The 19,183-nt window shown below is 40.4% G+C and overlaps 2 long non-coding RNA genes across 3 annotated transcripts in view; one reads left to right on the top strand and one right to left on the bottom strand.

The window, feature by feature from the left end:
* The window catches only part of LOC117796434, a 328,247-nt gene that overhangs the window by 236,901 nt on the left and 72,163 nt on the right, over nt 1-19,183 (top strand). The gene's annotated exons all lie outside the window — the stretch shown is intronic.
* Nucleotides 11,495-14,959, bottom strand: LOC117796436. Its single transcript, XR_004620958.1, has 3 exons — nt 14,766-14,959; nt 12,591-12,783; nt 11,495-11,974 (listed from the first exon to the last, which is right to left on the bottom strand). It is a non-coding gene; the product is annotated as an uncharacterized LOC117796436 (long non-coding RNA).

The raw sequence follows: 19,183 nt of genomic DNA, 5'->3' as shown, positions 1-19,183 counted from the left end.
AAAAAAAAAAAAAAAAAAAAAAAGTAGACAAATACAATCCAGTATTTGAGGTCAGTATTTCGCAATGAGCTGTTCTGCATGTTTAGTTATAGAGTAGTATTTAAAATACCCTAAATATGGTATTAAATACAGCATAGAAACCGGACATCGTGCAATGTAGTATGCTAAGACCTTAATTTCTCTTAATTCTCTCATTCTTTATAGTTTTGAATTCCCATGCCTCTTTGGAATGATCTCAGATTTTCTTAAAGATTTTGAATGGCATTCCAAGAAATACTCAATTTCAGTCTTGCAATAAAAAGAGGGTATTTAAGGTCTGAAATCTCATGTAGTTTATCAGCAGAGGTTGACAAAGTGTTCAAACCATCAGTGCTCTAAAAAACCAGAAAACCTATATGCATTAGGATGACAGGTATCTCTGTCACTTTTATTTGGGACTTTTGACCCAAAATTTGCCTTATTGGCCATTTAAAGTCACCATTGCTCATGAGGCTTAAAGCTTAGGGATTGAGGGGGAGGGGATAAAGTATTTTTCCTTAAACCATAATAACACTGAGAAATTTAATGGACTATTTTATATGGCAAATTCCCATTCTTTGCCATTATTGATCTGTGGCAAGTACAATAGGAATGATTGAAATACTTTAAGACCCCATTCATAGTCTTTTACAATTTTTATATTTTCAAATGACAATTTTTCTTTTTTTTTAGAGGGGTGGGGAGCAGAGGCAGAGGAAGAGAGAGAATCTTAAGCAGGCTCCACACCCAGCACAGAGCCCTATGCAGGTCTCCATCTCATGACCCTGAGATCACAACCTGAACCGAAATCAGGAGTTGGATCCTTAACTGATTGAGCCACCCAGGTGTCCTCAAATGACCAAAAAAATTTTAAAGTTGCTTTAGAGCTCTAAGTTTTAAATGCTTTCCTTTTTGCGTTACATCTGAATCCTAATTTTCATTCTTTGAATTTGTTTCAAAAATAAAAATAATCATAAAAAATAAAATTAAATTAATCATTAATAAAAAAATTAACTATTAATAATCTCCTTTCTCCAGTGTCTTAGATTGGGTTTCCTGGGAGCAGAACTAGAGACTATTTCTGGAGCAGAAATAGTTCAGTGGAACTATTTAATTGGGTAAGAGCCTCCAAGAGAAGGAAATGAAGGAAGCAGGACAGGGCAGGAAGGAGGAGCTAAGCAAGGATGAAGTCTCACCTGGAGATACTTCAACCTGATCCTATGGGGAGCTGTGGAGCATTAATCGAACCCCCTAGTGGAGGCGTGTGCACCACCATTTTTATCTGTGTTCTGTCATGAGTTGTGGGTTGTAGAAGGGTAGAGTGGGGTGGACATAACCTCTAGGCTAAGCAGCACTGGGTTAAAGGGAGAAACTCTTCGGAGAATGGGGTAGCTGTGAGCAACTATCTCAGAAACGGGGGCTGTGACCACAGCCAGCACAATGCAACAGGGTGTGGCTACACCACCACCATCTACACCACCACCGTCTGCCTAAATAAACACAACTCTCACTTGTTCACCTCTGGGGTAAAGTAACTACTTTATCAGTTTTACCGAGTATCTATGACAAAGCTATCTTTCTTCTCTTTAATTTTTTATTAATCAAATGAGAAGAGTCCACCTTGGCTGACGGAGCTAGATTAGATTCCTCATCCTCTGTGTCCTGCCAAAGACATCAGCCACTTGACTTTGCTAGGCCTCATTTTTTCAATATGTAAGAAAAATTAGAGCAATTTTCAAAAGTCTAAGAGCTAGCAATTTGGCCTCCTTAAATGTGAAGAGATATTAATATTAACATTTTGGGAATTACTGGTTATGTAAATGGTGCTGAGACAGGCCCCGTTGTATTTGTCTGGCAGACAGTCAAAGCTGCTGGGCCAGGAGCAACCCGCACCGATGGGGCATTTGCTCTGTGCAAGACTCACTCTTGGTTCTGTGCATTTGAGGTCACTTTGAACCCTGTCAACGTATCTGCTAGGTGAGATTGTGATCTCCTCTTTGCCTAAGGAAGAAAGAGGCTCAGAAATTTTGAGTGGCTTGCCTGAAATTGTTCAACAGATGGAAGAACCAGGATTTGAACCCAAGGCTAAAATATCCCCCCTAGAATCACGTGTCTCTCTCTATCTCAGTATTCTCATCAGTAAACTGCCTTCCTAATTTGGATAAACTGCTTATAATGAGAACATTTTCTCAGCAAATTCTTCTCCGTAACAGTGTAGCTTATGGTCTCATGGAAGGTGCCAGAAGAGTATAATGGTAAAGGTTCTTTCAGATGTTCAGAGCATACTTCTGGTGAGTAATTATGTCTTGCTGGCCCAAATCCTACTACTGCTCTAGAAGTTCAATTCCTCTGATGTTCAAAGACTGTGCAACAGGGCCCTGAAAATTCATACTTTCAGATAATTAAAGAAGAGAAGGAAGTTGTTTTTATAACTCCTTCTTCATCAAATTCTTCTCTTTGGTCCATTTTACAGGACATTCCCCAGTTGATTGATGATCTCTTTACCTTTTTTTCTGAGTTCTCAGTGGCAGGGGCCAAAAATGGGACCTCATTTCTCTTAGTGCATGTGCCCAGCATGATCTCTTACTTTGGCCACCTATAGCCCAAAAGGAATATGTTTTACATGCAAACGCTGTATATTGCTGTCATTTACTTTATGACTCATTAAGATTACCAGCTCTGTTATTTTCCATATTTCATTACCAATGTCTCTTTTGCTGCTTTTTCTGCTTTGTGTGCATTTTTAAATTGCTGTATTTTACTTTTCTTGCATTCCCATGACTCTAATAACTCTTGCCAGCGTTCAGCTGAGGGGAAGGCTTGGGGTTATAATAGGGGTAGCAGAGAGGGTTTGGTTGTCCATTGATAGGCTCTGTGGGAGGTTTGTGGCCCTGACTGTTGATGCATACTTACTGACTGATATTTCCTTTGAATGTGGGGTACACAGTAACTCTTCCCCCTCAGTTTGGGTCTTAGCATTCAATTCCAGGGCAACAAGGAACATCACTTAAAATGTTGTCGTAAATACATCACCTTATTTAAAGACCCCCAAATCCATTTTTTTTTTTCATTTGAGGCAAATAAACCTCAGAAAGTCTAAGCAGTTTATCTAAAGGCACACAGAGAGTGGTGGTAGATTTGATATTCAAGTTTAGGCCTGACTGGTTCTAGGTAACACACATAGAGGCATAACATTTCCCGAGGCCAGGTCTTGGGAAACTCTGCTACTGATTATAGTATAATTTCTTAAATGAGACAGAGGAGTAGAAAATATGCAGACATCCAGGCCTGCCCATATATCTTGGGGTACAGAGCTAAGAGATCATATGGGGGCCCCTGGCTCATGCGCTGCCCACTTTTTATTCCACATCTGGCTCCACCCCACGCCATGCGGATTCTCCCGCCAGCTCTTGGATCCTGGGTGCTCTCAGTCGGATGAATATGGGGAAGAGACCTACGCACATCCCAGAAGCAATCTCAGAGCCATTTTGGTAGGGAAATTCAGGGTCCTGAGTACTGGAGGAAGGTCCAGCAAAATGGGGAAGGTGGCTCACAGATGGTCATGTATCATTTACCCTTGCCCCATATACTCCTCCCTTACGGAGAGGTGGGCAGCTGGTGGATGAGCAGTGCAGGCCAGGCCACAGGGCTCAGTGCCTGGGACCAAGGGCAGTAATGAGCCTGGCGGTGGATGACGCCGGAGTTCACAGACTGGCCCAGCTTGTATGGCTAGCAAGACGTCAAAGCCACCGTGTGTTACACCTGAGCAGAGACTAATTAGCTATTCTGAAGCACACCTGACTGTATGAAAGGTCCTTCCTCTGTTTGCCAATGCAAATATGCACTCGGTGGGTGGGGGCATAGGTGAGCTGGCATGCTGGAGAGAGTACATGCTTGGCTTAAGAGAAAAAACAGTTTTAAAAAAAAGTGTCTGGAGCATTCTTTTCAGTTGCTAGTTATTAAATGTCTTTAATTAAATATTGACTCAGCCGCTTTGCACCAGATACGGAGTTATGTAGGAAACCATAATAAAAAAATGATTTTAGTAGCAATGTAGAGAAGATAAGCTGCTATGTACCAGGCACCAGCCAGTTTCAGGTACTAAGGTTGTGTTTTCAATCAAACAGAACTGACTCCAGCCCTTATGGAAACAATAGGGATATAATAGACGTTTAAAAATGACTTATACATGAAAATAATTACAGTTGTAGTAAATGGTGTTGAGAACATCTGGGGGCTCTATGTGGTTTATGCTATGGGCTGAATTGTGTCCCTCCAAAATCCATATGTTGAAGTCCTAACCCTCAATACTAGAATGTGAATGTATACGGAGATGAAGTATTTAAAGAAAAACTTAAGTTAACACAAGGTCTTTAGGGTGGGTCCTAATTCAATATGACTCGTGTTCTTATAAGAGAAAATTTGGACACAGACATGCACAGAGAAAAGACAATGTGAAGATATAGGGAGATGACTGTCTGCAAGTCAGGGAGAGAGGTCTCAGAAGAAACCAACCTGCTGACACCTTGCTTTTGAACTTGTAGCCTCCAGAACTGTCAGAAAATAAGTCTCTGTTGTTTAAAACAGGGTCTGTGGCACTTTGTTTTGGCTGCCTTAGCAAAGTCATACAGTCATATAGCACAGAATCCATATCTAGTGAAGGATACCTAAAATAAAACATTTTTGAGGATGGCTTCAGAATATCCCAAGAATAAATGGGTTGTTACCCAGCTGTCCAGGGGATTAAAAGGAGTGGGGTAGGATGGGTAGAATTCATGGGAGAAAGTATGGATGGGCAAAGCTCATAAAACAGAAGAAATAATCTGAATCATGGATGAACTGGGAAAAGAGTCAGGGAAGTTGAACCACAATGAGGAAGAGGTGGAACAGCCTTTAAACAATTTTTTGGGTCTGTGCACGTGGAAGGTGTTGTGCTATAGCAGGAAATTCCTGTTCCCTGCCTGGCAGGCATTTTGCTGGCTCTAGCAGCCTGAACTTCCTTGTTTATGTGTGTGCTTGTCTTATACGATTATCATGAAAACCAAAGTAAAGACTTTGTTCTTTGTTCCTTGGGAAAAAAGAAGAAAGAAGAAAGGAAAGAAAGAAAGAAAGAAAGAAAGAAAGAAAGAAAAAGAGTGAGGAAGGAAGGGAGGGAGGGAGGAAGGAAGGGGGAAGAAGAGAAAGAGAGAGAGGGAGGGAGGAAGAAAATTTGATTTATTTGACAAATACTGCTGTATAGTTGCAAACTTTTGAATTATTGACCGAGCACATAACTTTGCTTATCAAGAGCGGTGGTGCCTTAATACTACCTTTACAAGAAAATTTTACATCAGAACCAGAAGCGAGGCCTCGTTTTTTTTGCTGTGTATGCATCGACACCTAGCGGCAGAATTCTGCATTGTTCTGGCATCCTCCAGAAAAATAAGTTGTTCACACAATAGAGATTTCAAGTCATTCCCAAAATCAATGTTTTCACTTGTTTATTCTATTGACTCATCTTATGTATCTAACACTATTTTTGTGAGGAAGTCACCTAAATTGAGCTGTCTATCCTGATTTAACATGTATGATAGACACATTCAATCATGTCAATAGCCACCATTTATTGAGTGCTTACTGCATGCTGAACACTGGGCCAGGCACTTTTTGCCCATTATCTCTTTTGAATTTGACAACCAAGTTCAGTGTTGTTATCCTTTTTCTCAAGTGAGGAAACTGAGCCTTAGGAAGGTAAGCTGATTTACCTAAACTCACACAGCCAGTTAGTTGAAGACTGCAGTTAAATCCGAATCTACCTGTTGCAGAGTTCATGTTTATTCCACTCTACCACAAAGCACCTGAAACAATTCATTCATAACCTTACTTGTTTATATATATAGATGTATATGTATATATTTGTATTTATATATATGTATGGGTGTGTTGTACGTATATGTGTCGCCTATTATATGCATGCCAGGGACAGTGTTAGATAAGACTGCATATTTTCATGCAGAAGTATTTACTGAGCACCTGCTACTTGCCATGCATTATGTTGAGTGCTGACACTGCAGTGGTTGGCAAAAAGACATGATCCCTGTCCCCAGTACGTTTGGAGCCATGTACGGCAGAGGGACATTAATCAGATAATCACACTAACAACTATGTGTGCGTAATTACAATCTGGGATATATTTTCTTAGGAATGTCAATTCAATTATACATATACATAAGCATCTTAATTGTTCTTAAGATCTCAAAATGGGTTTCTCCAAGGATGTGCTGCTTCAGCTGAGACCTGAAGGATGACTATAACTTAAACATATGTGTGTTTAGAGGAAGGAGTGAAAGGACAAATAGACAGGTGAGAGGAGAGTTTCAGACAGTGGGGACAGCATATGCAAATGCCCTATGATAGAAGAGAGAAGTGCACAGTCAGGGGAAAGAGATAAGAAGTGTGGGGTCAAATGTGACTGGGGTAGTAGAGAAGTAGGTAGATAAGGGGGAAGGCCATTCTGCAGACTTGCCTATGATGCAATCATGCAATGTATTTTCATCAATGTCATGGCATAGGAACTCTCTGCGTAGGAATCTAACTACTGCAAAAGGAAGTCATCCCCCAATGCTAGTACAGAGAAAAGTTAGCATAGACCCAGGGCAACCTCTGTGCGTGATCCTTACTGGGGCTGAGGTTGGGCAGTTGGCCATATGCTGATTCAACTGCCCTACAACCTCTGGGAATACAAACAGTATCTCTCGTAGGTGGCTCTATTCCACAGCACTTTTCATTCTTATTCATGTGGCCCCCTCATATCCACTCCTGTAAACAGAACCCCAACACCATCATCCCTCTTATCCCTACCCTCTCTGTCTTGTCTTCTCTTCTACTATCTGGGAGAATTTTTTTTCTCATCAAGTATTCCCCCAGTGCTGGGAGGAAGAAAAGCCAGATGTCTTTTTTCATGTTAAAAAGACACCATCTTTTTTTCTTCACTCTCTGCCTGGTCACACTTCCCGCCAGGTGCACTGGGCACAGCTCCACGAGGAAGAGAGAGGGACAGGAAAGTGCATTACTAGTAAAGAGGCAAACAAATGTGGTGAAGCATCTCAGAATATTATCCCTCCACGTCTCCTGGAAGAAACTGCTCCCCTGCAAAATGATATGTAGTTCTCTAGATGGCCAGTTTTCCTAGAAAGTGGAAAAGGGCCTTCAATCTTTCTCTAAGACAGTAACTTCCCCTTTCAAAACAACATTAAGATGGCATGAGTGATGTTTTCCCAGGTTCTCCAGGAGTCTAGTGGATGAACATACATTAGTTTCTTGCAGACAGCTACATATCTCCCTAGGCCTATTCCTGTGGCAGAGAACCCTTTCCTAAAATTGGTTTCCCTAATTGCTTTGGTCTTAGTTATTCTTGTCTTGTCTTGCAAATCAGACGTTCAGCAGTGTGGTTTGAGATCTGGACCACAGGCACATGGCCCCTCTGTCCAGATCACACCCTCATTTCCCTACTTGACTCAGTCTACCAGTTACTTGGTGCATTAGAGTCAGAGACTCCTTTGTTCCCCCTAGAAAGCTGTTAGTATCCTTGTTCAACTCTCTCCATGAGAACGGTCTTCCTTCTAAGTCTTCCTATACATGAAAACCCACCTCCAATCCAGTGAAGTTTCTTAACTTGGTCAAATCTATTTTCCTCCTGTGCCTTGACTCTCCCATTACATTTTAGATAGAGGGTGAGATTCCTGTAGGATCTCTTTTCCTCTCATCCAGTAATCCTCACTGTCAAGCAATACTCTGTCTTCTCCTTGCAGGACACCTGAAATAGCATTACCTGTTGTGGTCTGCATTGCACTAAGCTATGTCAGAACCGAGAAAGTTCGATTTCCATAACATATTCTAAAGCAAATTGAACATTGAAAAGCTGCCTGTGAATTACTCCTCTATTACTCACCATGAAGCAGAGATCAAGAGCAAAACAGGATTTTCCTGGATGGTAAAAATGAGAAGAAAATCCAGTAGCATCATTTCTGGTGTTGTTATGGGAGAGCCAGGTACCAAGGCAGGAGTGTCCCCATGCCTAGTAGAAGTTGATTTTAACATTTGACTTACTCCGTCATTGAAAGTTTCTAGCCCTCTTGTTCTAAGGATTAGAGATGTGTGCACAAGTAAGCCCAGGGTTTATTGCAATGAATAGATGACAGGCCGGGTAAAGACTGATTTTCCTTTCTATTTTTCCTTATCTCCAAATTGGAATATATATGAGATGCCTGGGTATCTAGTAGCTATTTTGGACCAGGAGATGACCTTGAGGATAAAAGTCACATACACAAGATGGTAAAAGAGGAAAATAGAGAAAGACTCCATGGAGATAATTAAGCAGACAGGACTTTATAGCTCTAGGTTTATTTTACATGAGGAAGATTTAAATTTCCTTCTTGGTAGACAGCTATTATTTCTAGTCTCTGTTTGAAGCTACTAGCACAATTCTCATCTTATACATGGTGAAGGTGGAAAGTGATCTAATGCAGAGTAGGGGATATTTACCTACATGGGTACAGGTGGGAGGCACCTCAAACTTTTGCTTACAGAACTAGATAGAGCCACTTTTCACCCTCAGAAACATATACTGCCCCTTAAGAATCCTAGATTTCCTGGCCTCCCTCCTCCACGGAATTTCTGTATTATATACTAGAATTATAGTCTGCTACTATAACTGCCTATCATTGCCATTTGAAATCTAATTAAGCATTGGTATGTATGCATATGAATTATTTGTTCTGCAATGATTCAAAAGTACCCCACATACTTTTCTGTGAAGGAAAGTTTTTAGGCCAGAAATATTAACCCGAGAAGAAGATAGTATGTCTGACATTTAGAAAAATCCCAGCTAGTGAAAGCTATTGACATGCCCATGGTCTTCCTCTGGACTGAAAGTTATCATCTGAAGAAGGTAGTAGGATTAATACAGGGGCTACAAGGAAGGCAGTAGAGAAGTAGAAATGAGGTCCAGTGGCACTTGCTTTTTTTGTCCTTCCTTGAACTGAGTACCGCAGCTTTACTTGGGTAATGGAGAAGTCAATGAAATCTCCTACAGGAGCCACAAAATCCAAAGAAAGTATTTAATTCCCTCTGACCTATGGATCCAAGCACATTGGTGATCAGTGAGATTTTTTCAGATTGAGTGATTTTTCCTTGCAGGGACACAGTCTGCCCAGTGTTTCCCACAATCACAGCATTGGTGATCACTGCATTGGTGATTGCCAAGGGACAATTTCAAGTCTTCAATTCCGAGGCAGTTGGCACCTCGAGGTGTTTTTGCTTGTGACTTTTCAGAGTTCTGCTGGGAACAGTTCTGTCACTGAATAGACTAACACTACAAAGTAATTCATATTCTCTAATAATCTTTTCTGTTAATTAATGAAAACTGACAGTTGTCCAAGAAATAATTAGAAGACTCTTTTTAAGACTGAGAGAGTCCCACAAGGCATATATATATAAACAGTTTGCTTTTGAGTTGCCCTCTTTGGTCATACATATTTGGTAATACTCGCTTCTCCAGATTAGCCTTGATAACCATTTGCTCTCAAAGACACTGTCCAAGACTCCTTGGCCTCAGTGTCCAGTGTATACTGGTCTATGTCAATGAAATTCTTCAGTGTAAGAAGTTCTCAATATATTTGTATGTCATCATCTTCCTTATGAACCAACATGATGATAGATGCCTGAGCTCTGCCAGATGGAGAATTTCTTATTCCCTGAGTCTACTGAAATTTCTTTTTTTATTTTGTTACCTTGTTGTTTGACTAAAAATCTTAAGTTTCTATCTCTTTGACGTGCAGAAGCATAGGAAAACATCCTGGAAGAATGTAATTTTAGGCTTTCACGGTATGTGGAAACATCTTTTTGACAGAGTTATCCTTACTGCCATGTTTTGAAGGACTAATGAACACTTCTTATCCTGAGGTAGCCCAGAAGGGAGCCATTTGGAATGAATGATATGTGGATAGATGGCCTTCAATCAATCTGTCTAAAAAGCAATTCTCTGAATGTCAGAGGTTGGTGAAGAAGACTAGAAGGGATTTGAAAAGAGGAAAGTGTGACTTCTAGGCCATTAAGATTTTTTCCAAATACTCGATGTAATGAAAGAGATAGGGAAAAACAAAACAAACCTAAAAAGCTTCAATAGTTGTTAACACATGGAACTGAAAGACAGAGGGGTATATGGGTGGCCCAGTCAGTTAAGCTCAGGTCTTGATCTCAGGATTCGGAGCTTGGACCTCCCGTTGGGCTCCATGCTGAGCATGGAGGCTACTTAAAAAACAAAACAAAACTGAAATACAGACATGTAATATAGAAATCAATGGAATGATTAATCTAGACGAACTCTCATGAAGCCGTTTAATGGTCATCATTTCCCATGGACTCTTTGGCTTATATTCTATTCCACAATTTAAAATGATCTTAGTTTTTATGAAAGCAAACAAAATATCAAATTTTGTTATACGTTATGCAGTTTTGGCTCCAAACCAGAGGGATTTGTCATGTATTTGGAACGATAGCTGTGAGTTCTGAGGATATATGTACCGGAACTGGAATATTTTCGTAACTATAGGATAATATTGTTCTTTTTGGTAGTTTTTTTTTCAGTGTTTTATACGTCCACCTCTAGAATTTTCATCTTCAGTTATTCCCATCCATTTCTCTGGCATACTGCTAGTATTTCTCTGACCACACTTCCAGTTTCTTTGTTCCTATATGAAGCTTTTTCTATCTCAGCAACCCCTCTCCGCCACAACTTGGCAGAACTGAACTCTCTTTTTGTGTGCAAGTTCTCAAGTTGGTAAGTGTCCACATTAATCTCTGTTACCACAGTACATCGTACCTATAATGTCTGTCTTCATTATTAGACTGTGATTTCTTCAAGGGTAAAGTGTTTGTGTTTTCTTAATTTCTGTATCCTCCCTTCCTATGATAATGACGTGGCAGCTACTCCTTACATTCTCCTGGAAGTAGGCAACGAATAAATGAGTTGTTTTCAATTGTCAATGCAGCTTTAAATGAGATGTGTCTGCCTCCTTGCCAAAAATTAGAAACAGAAACACACGACTTAGATTTCTTTTTAATAATTTATTGTTTATAAAGCCCTTACACATACTCTATTATTCAAATGCCACAAAAGCCATATCGTCCTCATTTTATTTTTTTTTATTTTTTAAAAGACTTACTTGTTTATTTTATATAGAGAGCAAGAGAGTGAGCAGGGGAAGCAGTAGAGGGAGAGGGAAGAGAAGGCTCTTCGCTGGGCAGGGAGGCCATTACGGGGCTCTATCCTAGGACCCTGAAATCATGACCTCAGCCGAAATCGAGAGTCAGATGCTTCACCTACTGAGCCCCCACGCGCCCCTCCTCTCATCCCCATTTTAAAAGTAAGATCACTCAGGTTCACAGGATGTTATGTAAGTACATGAAAAAAACCTCAAATATTCAGCCACAGTCATATAACCCATAGTGCACACTGTTGAGGGGAATAGCAACTAAATGGCATGGTATTTCTGCAATTACCCCTTTGTAACATAAAGTTTGGGTCATTTCTTTCTCTTTTTTCTGGGTTCATTTTTCTTATGTATAAATAAGAGAAGTAGACAAGGTGACTCCACTCCTGTCAACTCTACCTTACGGAAACCTCCTCACCCACTCATTCACAACGCTGCATCTGGGCTCCGTATCATCTGACCACTAGATGGCGATGCAGCTTAACTCAGTGCCCCGGGCTGCAACCCCAGCATCTCTGAGGAAAGCTGCGTCCAAGGCAATTACCCCGTCAGAAATTTTTGAAAGACAGACATTCTATGATAGTTGAGAATTCACCACGTCCCTTCCGCAGTGTGACTTCCTGAGTTTCCCTTATGGAGAAAGTGTCTTAGGATGCCAGCCATCCATAAGTGCAAGCCAGAGGACAGTCAACTTGAGGCCAGTGCTAAAAACACAAATGAAGAAAGGAGCTCATTTAAATGACTAAAAACAAAGTCTAATATCCATGCCAGGGCAACCTTACCAACTGTAAAAATGCAAAATTAAAGACTGCAGATCCTAATCAGACTCTCAGCGTCATTACTGCAGACACCCGGTTTGTTCATTGTTGTATTCCTGGTAAGTATGCATAGAGTGAATAAATGTACTGAACATCTACTAGGAGTATAGGAAGTGACAAGGGTAGGGAAGAGCTAGTCAGTCTTCTGTGAGAATTCACAATCAGACTCATATATTTAATGCACACTTACTGAGCACTTTCTGTGTGCCAGGCTCTGTGCTAGGTCTCCGGAAATAGGAGGGATAATGTAATGGCTACTATTATTTATTGACCGCTAACTGCCAGGGACCGTGCTCAACACTCTAATACTTAACTAGTTAAATCCTTAAGACAACACTACATACTAAGAATTATTATCCCCCTTTTACAGACAGTGAAAGGGAAGAGCAGAGAAATTAATGAACTTTACTAAGGTCACTGACTCCTGTTTTTACAGTAATGGAAAGACAAGGAGCACACAGATGAATGAGGGGAGGGACAAGCCAACAAATAAAATAGATACCATTTCAGATAGTAACTAGAAGTGCAGTCGGACACTTTTAGATCACTTATTCTTTGACTTGATTCTTGAAATTCACTTCCGCTGTTGCAGAATAGGGAAAAGATAGATTTCTGATTTGTCTGACAAATCAGAGCCATTGTCTCCACCAGGTCCCTCATGGTTGTGTGGTCTTAGTCTGGCTCTCTTGGTGATCCTAAATACAGGAAATTTTATTACCTCAGTTGCAACCATTGTTACTGTGCATGTATCCTACTATTTCATCGGCAAGACTTCTCCAACCTATGCAGAAGCTAGAGAAAAGGCAGAGACAAGTTTTCAGGGTGATGGCCTAAGATCCCCTCATCCAGGCTTGATTTGGATCTGTGTTAAACCAGTCATCATTAAAAGTTTATATTCCTTCTACCAAGTTGCATAGATTACTTATAAGTCTGGCCTCAATTTGAGCACTTCCTTTCATTGAGATATATATGTTCCTATATTCCTAAACTAAAGAAAACATTTCTGGAAACAAAGAAGAGGTCTTTTTGCCCCTGGCTTGTAATCTAAAACTGACTGAGAGCCCCATCACATGAAACATTAAAGGACTGAAAGCATAACACATTTTTTATCACAAGCTAAAAAAAAAAAAAAAAATGGAGGAAAAATCTAATCAAAAACAGCCTTCCCCCAACAAAAAGTGGCACTTTGTATGTACTAACAGGTAGCAGAAATGTCATCGAGAGTTAAGCCTTTATCACCAAGGCTAATTCTTTCAAAATACCTCACTAGTCAGTCAAGAACACAAACTGACAGACGAAGGTTGGGCAGAGCACAGAGCCAGTGTCTGGGAGACAAGGCATCCTCAGAGACTGTAAATTTGCGATTGTAATTTTGCTTGATGACCTGAAGCCTACTATGGAAGAGACTGACATTGATCTCCCAATGTTTCTTCTTCCTTTATTCCTCTTAGTAACAAAAGCCCTTAATTTTAAGTGAAGCCTGGTGACTGAATTCTCCAACCCCCAATGGAATGTGAGTGCAACTCACAACTCCCACATTACCCTCTAGAAGCAAGGCAGGAAGGTGAGTGCTGAGAGCAGCTGCCCCTAGCCCTCCACAGCTCATCTCGGGTGATGGGAGGGACCCATATACCTCTGTCTTATAACACCTACTACATTTAAAAATTACTTGTGTTACAACAACCAGCTAATACAAAAATTTGTGGCAGGCTGTTAATCATTATTACAATAAAAATACATGGCAACCGATTAGCATCAGGCACCGAAAGGCAAACTAACAGGTACGGCAGCCTGGAGTCTAGGGACCCGGAACGTCCTGTGGCACAACATTTGGTCGAAGTACTGCCCGTGACAGCTCAAGGCAGACCAAAGCATGTAGCTAACCCTAGGGGGACAGTTGAAGGAAAAGAGAAGTGACTTGTCCAAATTCACGTGACTGGGGACACCTGAGTGGCTCAGTCGTTTAAGTGTCAGACTCTTGGTTTCGTCTCAGGTCATGATCTCAGCGTCTTGAGATGGAGCCCCAGGTGGGGCTCAGTGCTTGAGCGTGGAGCCTCCTTGGGAGTCTCCCTCTGCCTCTGCCCCTCCCTAACCCTCTCTTATTCTCTCTCTCAAAACAAACAAACAAATTCACGTGATTGGACTAGAACTTAAGTCTCTGGCTCGTTGTTCATTTAATTATAATACAAAAGTAAGTGCCACTGATGCCCCATGACGAATGTCTCTAACATGGGCTCTCCTAATGGGTGTTTAGCTCTACTTCTGTCAAACTAAAATGCATTCCTGTAGCATATGAGAATAGTATAGCATTGTCTATTAGATGAATATTTTCTGCTGTCATGTGCATCATAAATATAAAGATACGTTTCTTTGGTCATATTAATAGATAAAATTAGACTTAATAACTTCTCATTCTTGACATTCTGTTACTTATTCACTCATCGTGATTTAAAATAGAGCTGGAAATTGATCACCGTAAGTGCTTTTGCTCCCCCACCCTCCACCAAGGTCACTCCATCCCTCTCTCCCTTGCCCCTGCCATCAATCCACAGATGTGATTGATCACAGTGCTGTTCCACACTAAGCCTCCACTTGTTCTCCACATCTTCAACCCATCCTCCAGATAACTGTTCTTACTAACAGAGTCACCATAGATAGGATCGGAGCTTAAACCTACCTGGCTTGTGGTGGGTCCAGGAGCATTTACATTTAATAGTTACACTTTTAAGATACGAGTTAAAAAATTACAGCATACAAGAAGGCAGATGTGAAGGGAATGATTTCATGATCTTTGCAAAGCCAGCCAGGGACGTCTACCTCTTCCTGCTGACAAGGACTGGTCTATGTTTTATTTCCCATGAGGGCCATCTGTTTGAGTTCCAAGGGTCTAAGATTTCAGGGCAGTTTTCTAGGACGAGAAAATACTTGCAGTTTAGCAACTAACAGCAATATCCATGCTCTGATCTGGTAAGCCATGAGGTTTGAGAGCAAATATTCAAGATTAACTACCAGGTAAGATTCTGCAATTGTTCTCAGGGAGCGTTAGGTGTGGCAAAGTATGGCTTTCCACCAGTGTGACTCCCTCTTACACTTACTCCCCGAAGAGCTGGAAAACTCATCTTTGAAACGCAAGGAGCCATTATCATTCTTTGCATTTTACCTTGGCATTTTGGCATTCACCTTGGAATTTTTTCCTACTCTCTAGTTATTCCAGTTTTTCACTGTGATTATGGGCTGTTAATGCCAATATTTTATTATTTCAAAGGAAAGAATGTTCTATTACTTTTGGAGAGAATATTCAGCAACCCATCTACAATTAGTGTTTTTAAGTGTATGCCAGTTTCTATTTTTCTTTTTCCTTTTAAGTTGCAAGACTCTAAGTCAGTATTCCAAAATCACTTTTTGTTTGTTTTAAGATTAGTTTGACAGCAGCTTTGTCAAAATTATTTAAATAACTAATCAGAAATAGATTTTTTTTCCATCTAAGTAAATCAAAATAGCTGTCCTTCTGAGATCAAATTTATACTAGGAAATTTGTGGAAACTAACCCAAGCTAGAATCACATGGTTTGAAGAAATCTTTTGAAAAACTATTGAATTTTACATTCTGGATGGATTTAGATGCTGAATAGAGTATTGAAAACATAATCCTAGATGCCTTTTACTGGAATGCTGTAGCTTGAGAAATGGAAGAAAAACATTAAATTTGATTCACTTTGGTTTTGTGTTTTTAATGAATTTGAGAATTACAAATTATTACCTATATTTTATACCACCTAACATGAAAAAGAAAATGTAATATATGGTATGGATTGCAACTTTTATGAAACTGATGACCTAGGCCCCAGGGTAGCCAGCTACCTAGACAAGGGATGCCAAGAGCCTCTAGCCAAAGTTTCCAAGACTGAGCGCCACCAGGATTTTATGAGAGCAGCAGCAGTTAATCCTAATGATGTGGTGTTGGAGGCAAAGGCTCTGTAGGGGCAACTCATTTGTCTTTCATTTATGCAACTAGCAGTTTTATTAAGAATACTAAATCTGTAGATATGGTATACTTTTTAAATCAGTCTTCAAAGAATAAACCAATAGCTAGCTTTGGTATAAATGTAAAGAGGACCAAAAGAGGATTTAAGGTTCCTAGATCCATAACTATTTTGTAATCTTCAAGCATCAGTCGAATTACCTATCATTTCTCATATGCAAAATGCAGAAGTTTGGTTATTTCTAGGGTCTGAGAGTGGGTTAGTAAAGATACTAGAGAGCATTGAATTCCAGCAGACATAGGTTACAGTTTGCTCTGCTGCCTTTTCTGAATGGCACTTCTGTCTTTCTTTTTTGATAAATAAATAGGAAGTAGGAATACATACCTACCAGGATTGTGAGAATTAGATGAGTGAGTAGAGCTGAAGCTACCAGCATGCAGGGAATCGTGGTGGCTTTATTCAACTGCAGGTTAAATATTGCATATCTCCCTGCAAATGGCCTCTTTCAAGTCTGTTCTGGCACCACAATCATATACCTTAATCCTCCACTCCAATTGGACCCTCTTCAGTCTATGCAGGGCTAGGTAACACCGAAGAATCCATCAGCTGGAGAAAAGGAGAAATTAAAAAAAAAAACAAACAATTGTTGAGAAATAAATTGCAGGATAGCGCAAAGTAAGATCTATGTTTGAAGAAAGCGTCTCCTAGTGTCCTTTCTCAACCGTGTCGATGGCAATAATTCCATCCATCCACTCGTTCATTTATTGACTAAGCATTGATTAAACTTTGACTATGTGCCAGATCCTTTTCCATGTTCCCTGACTTACCTCTTCCCCAAGCCAGTGTAGGCTAAAAATCTGTTTATGAGCTAAAGTGGGGAATGTTTTGGTGCCAATTATTATTATGTAATTATTATTTTCTCATTTCTAAACACCAAGGCAGCTTTTCTTTATTTACCTCCAGATTATTACATGGCATATGGTTTGTTTTTTGGACATTTTCTTCACACTTTCCTAATTAGATCAATTTTGTCTTCGAACTCCGTATTTAGAACATATTCCAAGACCGTGTTCTGGTTAGTTGCATTTTCAAAATTGAAAAGAAATCTATTCAAGTTTCTGTGATTTTTTTTTTTTTTGGTACCAGTCAGATCTTATCCCCATTTCTATTTGTTTTGAAATGTTCTGACACATAATGGGAATTCCAAAGCTCCCAATATTGGGGGAGTTGCCGTTTGAAGAGAAGATCTATGCAATACTCTCATTAGGTCATTTATAAAACGTTGTGCATAGTACAGTCTAGTAGCAATGAGACAGACCTGGCCCCAAACGTATCAGTGATTTGTTATGAAAGTAGATGTGACAGCTCTGGCCCTTGGTTTCTATGTCTCGAAAACTGGGAAATAATATCTTATTAATCAAAGTACTATAAAAAATACAATTAGATATGTAATAGAACCTTGATAATTATAAAGTGCCTTATAATAAATATCAACAATTCATATCTCACCTGAACTAAGCTAGACCACGAAAACTGGTCCGAATTTGAGCCCTGGAGAGAATGATGCCTTGGAATAGATTTGGGTTACTAGTGAACCAAAATAAAACAAAACAAAAAATCACATAGGATTTTGCAGGGTCAAAGATACTAGTAAGTGGGCCTGATCCAGGGTCCCTCCATTTGCCCTCACAGAAGGGTACCCTGTAGGGGCGCCTGGGTGGCACAGCGGTTAAGCGTCTGCCTTCGGCTCAGTGCGTGATCCCGGGGTTCTGGGATTGAGCCCCACATCAGGTTCCTCTGCTAGGAGCCTGCTTCTTCCTTTCCCACTCCCCCTGCTTGTGTTCCCTCTCTCGCTGGCTGTCTCTATCTCTGTCGAATAAATAAATAAAATCTTTAAAAAAAAAAAAAAAAAGAAGGGTACCCTGTACTACAAGACCAGATTCAGTAGGCCTCCTAGGGTGGGGAATCTACTAGAATGGAACACCTTGGAACCCTAGGATTCCTGCCCTTTATACACTTTCCCAAGGAGGGAGAGGGAAGAGGGGATTCTGGTACCAGTGAGTACTAGTTCCTCACTGGACAGCCTTATTTCCATAAAAGGGAAAATTCTTGCTGTGCCATCAATGCCTGCATTCACAAACCATTTCTTTCTGTGCTTTGAGACCTTCTCAAAGTTTATCAGCTGGCCAACTTTACCTGACTGCTGGGTCCGCAAGGGTCTTCAAAAAAAAGAAGATTCAGACTTTGACTTCAGCCTTCGAGAGATTGCAGAGTTTACTGAGTGTAATCAGTGGGGAAAGCAAGGCATGTTGGTAACTGCCCAGTAAACAGGAGTATGCGGAGACAAATAGACACAAACCCAGGTCTGACTTGGGGATAAAGCAGGTTATGGTAGAGTTCCCATTCATTCGGTCATTCATTCATTCATTCATTCATTCATCTCCCTTAGATTTCTCCAACTCTTCAGTCATGCACTGCTCTGAACAGACTTTCCTTGCCCCAATTTCTTACTCCGCCCTGGATTGAGTCCAACACCGTTGTTTCAGGGACCATGTAAATACCTGTTGTTCACACTGTGCCCTCTAGGAGCCCACCTTCCCTCTCTTCCCTCCCCATGGAATGTTGTTTACCGTGCCCATCTCACAGGCATCTGATCTTTGAGGTCACTCTTCTATGATGCTGAATACATCAGTCTTTATGAAATGCAAAGCAGTAGGATTTAAGAGAAAGATTGCTGACTTCAGAATCACATGGACCTGAGGATGACTTGATCGTGGTCCTGTTTTTGCTGGGAGATTTTGGGCAAATGATTTAATCTAAGTCATTGTCTCCTCACTTTTAGAACAGACATGGTGAATCCTAGTTTAGAGGCTGGTATGAGCACTATATGTAAATTTTATACAAAATGTGCATAGTAGGTTGCCAACAAATTTGCATCTTTCTGTTTGCCCCAATCTGCCAAGTTGACAATTTCGGAAACAGGAATATGGGGAATAATTTTGGTTTAAGAAGCATAGTGTGCCTAACGGTTACCTGTGATCTCGGCTGTTCCTTGCCCAGCCAACTTCATTTCTCCACAAACTATGATCCAAACCCCATGGAATCAAGATGGA

The sequence above is a fragment of the Ailuropoda melanoleuca genome, chromosome 15 (genome assembly GCF_002007445.2).
Source record: "Ailuropoda melanoleuca isolate Jingjing chromosome 15, ASM200744v2, whole genome shotgun sequence".
NCBI lineage: Eukaryota > Metazoa > Chordata > Mammalia > Carnivora > Ursidae > Ailuropoda > Ailuropoda melanoleuca.
This window is presented reverse-complemented; position numbering and strand designations above follow the sequence as displayed.